The following is a 5,737-nucleotide window of genomic DNA, read 5'->3' as shown; positions in this document are numbered from 1 at the left end:
CTTGAACCTGTGGGCCCAAATGATCCTCCCATCTCTGGCTCCCACAGTGCTGGTATCATGGGCATGAGCCACTGTGCCCAGCCTGGTTTTAACTTTTTTTTTTTTTTGAGACAGAGTCTCACACTGTTGCCCAGGCTGGAGTGCAGTGGCGTAATCTTGGCTCACTGCAACCTCTGCCTCCTGGGTTCAATCGATTCTCCGTCCTCAGCCTCCCGAGTAGCTGGGATTACAGGCGCCCACCACCACCCCTGGCTAATTTTTTGTATTTTTAGTAGAGATCGGGATTCATCATGTTGACCAGGCTGGCCTTGAACTCCCGACCTCATGGTCCACCAGCTTCGGCCTCCCAAAGTGCTGGGATTACAGGCATAAGCCACCGTGCCTGTCTCTGGTTTTAATTTTTTAAACAGCTTCATTGACATAATAGATGTCATTTAAAGTATACAGGCTGGGCACTGGCTCACACCTGTAATCCCAGTATTTTGGGAGGCCAAGGTGGGCGGATCACAAGGTAGGGAGTTTGAGACCAGCCTGACCAACATGGTGAAACCACGTTTCTTTTTTTTTTTTGAGACAGGGTTTCACTCTTGTTACCCAGGCTGGAGTGCAATGGCGCCATCTCGGCTCACCGCAACCTCCGCCTCCTGGGTTCAGGCAATTCTCCTGCCTCAGCCTCCTGAGTAGCTGGGATTACAGGCACGTGCCACCATGCCCAGCTAATTTTTTGTATTTTTAGTAGAGACGGGGTTTCACCATGTTGATCAGGATGGTCTCGATCTCTTGACCTCGTGATCCAACTGCCTCAGCCTCCCAAAGTGCCGGGATTACAGGCGTGAGCCACCATGCCCGACTGAAACCACGTTTCTACTAAAAATACAAAAAATTAGCCAGGCATGGTGGCGCGTGCCTGTAATCCCAGCTACCCAGGATGCTGAGGCAGAAGAATTGCTTGAACCTGGGAGGTGGAGGTTGCAGTGAGCCAAGATCATGCCATCACACTCCAGCCTGGGCGACAGAGTGAGCCTCCATCTCGAAAAAATAAATAAATAAATAAAAAGTATACAATGTAAGTTTTTGCATCTGTATATTCCAATCCAACCATCACCACATTCCAGACAGTGGACATATTCGTCATACTCCAAATATTCTCTATGTGCTCTTCTGTAATCCTTTCTGCTGCTCCTTACTGTCCTTCTCTTTTCCTGGGGAACTACCCTTCTGTTTTGTGTCACTATAGATTAGTTTATATTGGCAGCGTGCGGTGGCTCACGCCTGTAATCCCAGCACTTTGGGAAGCCAGGGCGGGCAGATCACGAGGTCAGGAGCTCAAGACCAGCCTGGCCAACATGGTGAAATCCCCTCCCTACTAAAAATACAAAGACTGGCCAGACGCAGTGGCTCACACCTGTAATCCCAGCACTTAGGGAGGCCCAGGAGGGCTGATCAGCTGAGATCGGGAGTTCTAGACCAGCCTGACCAAAATGAAGAAACTCTGTCTCTACTAAAAATACCAAATTTGCTGGGCGTGGTGGTGCATGCCTATAATCCCAGTTACTCCAGAGGCTGAGGCAGGAGAATCACTTGAACCTGGGAGGCAGAGGTTGCAGCGAGCTGAGATCGCACCATTGCACTTGAGTCTGGACAACTAGAGCGAAATTCCGTCTTAAAACAGAAAAACAAAACACACACACACACACACACACACACTAGCTGGGTGCGGTGGAGTGCATCTGTAATCCCAGCTACTCGGGAGGCTGAGGCAGGAGCTTCGTTTGAACCCAGGAGGTGAAGGTTGCAGTGAGCTGAGATTGCGCCACGGCACTCCAGCCTGGGGGACAAAGCAAGACTTCATCTCCAAAAAGTAAAAAAAGTTAGTTCATATTTTCTGAGATTCTACATAAATGGAATAGCACAGATTACATTTGTTGTCCTTGTCTTCCTTCGTTTCAGCATAATTATTCTGAGGTTTGTGCAGACTGTTGTATGCATCGGTAGTCATTGCTTTTTGCTGCTGAGTAGCACTCAGTGTATGGCTATACCAAAATTTGTTTATATTTTCATATGTTGATAGAACTCGCGTTGTTTCCAGTTTGTGGCTATTACAAATAACGTTGCCATGAACATTTGTGTACATACCTTCGTATGAACATGTGCTTTTATTTCTCTTTGGCAAATACACAGGGGTAAAATAGTTTTATAATTTTAGGTTTATATTTAGGTATATGATCCATTTTGAGTTGAGTTTTGCATATGATATCAGGTATGGATTGAAATTCCTTTTCCGCATATGAATATTGAATTGTTACTGAATGATTTTTTGAAAAGACTACCTTTCTCCCACAAAACTGCCTTTGTACCTTTGTCAAAAATTAACTTTACAGATCTAAGTCTGGAGTCTTTCCCATTTCATTGATTACTTGAGCAACCATTCCGTTCCATTATATATAGCTTTACAGGTTCTTAGATTAGGTAGGTAAACCACACCCCACAACTTTGTGGGGTTTTTTTTGTTTGTTTTCTTTTGAGACTCATGCTGTCACCCAGGTTGGAGTGCAGTGGTGTGATCTTGGCTCAGTGCAGCCTGGGTTTAAGCAATTCTCATGCCTCAGCCTCCCGAGTAGCTGGGATTACCAGCATATGCCCCCACACCTGCCTCATTTTTGTATTTTTAATAGAGACAAGGTTTTGCTATGTTGGCTAGGCTGGTCTTGAACTCCTGACCTCAAGTGGTCTGCCTGCCTCAGCCTCCCAAAGTTCTGTGACTACAGGCATGAGCCACTGTGCCCAGCTGGTTCATATTCTTCAGGTTGTTTTGTCTACTTTAAGTTTTGGTTTTGGGAGGTGGAGGTTGAGGTGAGCCAAGATCATGCCACTGCACTCCAGCCAGGGCAACAAGAGCGAAACTCCATCTCAAAACCAAAAAAGGTGTTTTTGTTTTTTTTAACCCCCTCTCGTAGGAAGTTTAGAAGCAACCTGTCAATTTTTCCTGCAGAACTTTTTTTTTCGAGATGGAGTCTTGCTCTGTCACCAGGCTGGAGTGCAGTGGCGTGATCTCAGCTCACTACAACCTCTGCCTCCCGGGTTTAAGCAATTCTCCTGCCTCAGCCTACCAAGTAGCTGTGATTACAGGCATGTGTTACCACACTTGGCTAATTTTGTATTTTGTATTTTTATTTTTATTTTTTTTTAAGACGGGGTTTCACCATGTTGGTCAGGCTGGTCTTGAATTCCCGACCTCAGGTGATCCACCTGCCTTGGCCTCCAAAGAGCTTGGATTACAGGCGTGAGCCACCATGCCTGGTCCTAATTTTGTATTTTTAGTAGAGATGGGGTTTCTTCATGTTGATCAGGCTGGTCTCAAACTCCCAACCTGGTGATCCTCCTGCCTCAGCCTCCCAAGTAGCTGGAGTTAACAGGCACCCGCCACCACATCAGGCTCATTTTTGTGTTTTTAGTCAGAGACAAGGTTTCACCATGTTGGCCAGGCTGGTCTCAAACTCCTGACCTCAGGTGATCCTCCTGCCTCGGCCTCCCGAAGTGCTGGGATTACAGGCATGAGCCACCATGCCCAGACTCCAAAACATTTTTTAAAAAAGATTTTGATTGGGATTGCATTGACTCTTGGGATAGTTAAAAAATTCAAACCATACTTTTCCTCTGTTCTCATACCACAACAATCAACCCAGAAGTCTTCAGTGACCAAACATGGGTTGGTTTCTCCTTGTACACCAAGCAATCAATTCTGCAGCAGATAGCAGCTGGGTATCCTCCAATTCAATTCAGTTCTGACATTATCCACCTGGGAATAGCCTCAGAATCCACAGGTTAATGACTTACTCCCATTAGAACACCCCCTCCTTCCACTAGTCACAAAACCAGGCCTCTGGATAAGCTAGCTTCAAGATGGAGTTCCCATGATCCTCTTTGCTAGAGTGGCTCACAGAACTCAGGGACAGACACTTATTTACATTTACTGGCTTATTACTATATATATATATATATATAAAATATATATAAATTATAATATATAATAATATATTACATATATATATTCTTTTCTTTTCTTTTTTTGAGATGAAGTCTTGCTCTGTCGCCTAGACTGGAGTGCAATGGCATGATCTTGACTCACTGCAACCTCTGCCTCCCGGGTTCAAGTGATTATCTTGCCTCAGCCTCCCAAGTAGCTGGGATTACAGGTGCCCGCTATCACACCCAGCTAATTTTTGTATTTTTAGTAGAGACGGGGTTTCACCATGTTGGTAAGGCTGGTCTTGAACTCCTGACTTCAGGTGTTCCACCCGCCTCGGCCTCCCAAAGTGTATTGGGATTACAGGTGTGAGCCACTGTGCCTGGCCATACAAAGGATTTATTATTATTATTATTTTTTGAGATGGAGTCTCACTCTGTCACCCAGGCTGGAGTGCAGTGGCACAATCTTGGCTCACTGCAACCTCTGCCTCGCAGGTTCGAGCAATTCTCCTGTCCCAGCCTCCCATGTAGCTGGGACTATAGGCACATGCCACCACATTCGGCTAATTTTTGTATTTTTAGTAGAGATGGGGTTTCACCATACTGGTCAGGCTGCTCTCAAACTCCTGACCTCAGATGATCCACCCCACTTGGCCTCCCAAAATGCTGGGAGCCCAGCCAGGATATTTTAAAGGATACAAATAAATAGCCAGATGAAGAGATACACAGGGGAAGGTTTGGAAGGGTCTGATCACAGGAGCTTCTGTCCCTGTGCAGTTGGGGTACACCGCCCTTTGCTCCTTTTCCTCTAAGACTCCACTTGTTCAGCTAACTGGAAGCTCTCTACAATCCTGTCTTCTTGGGCCTTTTAAGAAGATTTCACGCCTGCAATCCCAGCACTTTGGGAGGCCGAGGCAGGTGGATCACGAGGTCAAGAGATCAAGACCATCCTGGTCAACATGGTGAAACCCCGTCTCTACTAAAAATACAAAAAATTAGCTGGGCACTGTGGCGCGTGCCTGTAATCCCAGCTACTCGGGAGGCTGAGGCAGGAGAATTGCCTGAACCCAGGAGGCGGAGGTTGCGGTGAGCCGAGATCGCGCCATTGCACTCCAGCCTGGGTAACAAGAGCGAAACTCCGTCTCAAAAAAAAAAAAAAGCAGATTTCATCAGATAGGCATGACTGACAACCATGTAGAAACGTGATTAGATAAAAAGGGTGGGATCTAACACTGATAGACTGAGTGGGGAAACCCAGCAAGGCCTGTTTGTTCAGATTCTTCTTGGCCTCTGTGTGCAGCATTTCCTTCCTTCAGGGTTTAGAGCAGGACCCTTCCTTAAGTGGGGGTTTTATGACCTATAATCAGACAAGGTAGGTCAGGGAATTTCTTTACAGAAAGGCAGGGAAGGATGACAGTCCTGGCTTTGAGCTACGAAAGGACAGCAGTAGAAAATGAGAGAGAGATTCTGTTTCCTGAGGCCTGCTTCTGAGCCCTAAAGCACCCGGACATTACAACAAGAGCTACGGGAGTTATGAGCCAGGAACCACGAATGAAAAGCAATATGTAGATATCATAATATCACAACTCCATAGATAATTTGGAGAGAACTGAGTTCTTAATAATACTGATTTTTCCAATTAATGAACATGATATTATCTCTCCCTTTGTTTAGGATTCTTATTTCTCTCAGAAATGTTCTATAGCTTTCAGTGTATAGGTCTTACAAATCTTTTGTCATATTATTCCTAATGTTTTTTTTTTGAGAC

The sequence above is a fragment of the Callithrix jacchus genome, chromosome 7 (assembly GCF_049354715.1).
Source record: "Callithrix jacchus isolate 240 chromosome 7, calJac240_pri, whole genome shotgun sequence".
Classification (NCBI taxonomy): domain Eukaryota; kingdom Metazoa; phylum Chordata; class Mammalia; order Primates; family Cebidae; genus Callithrix; species Callithrix jacchus.
This window is presented reverse-complemented; position numbering follows the sequence as displayed.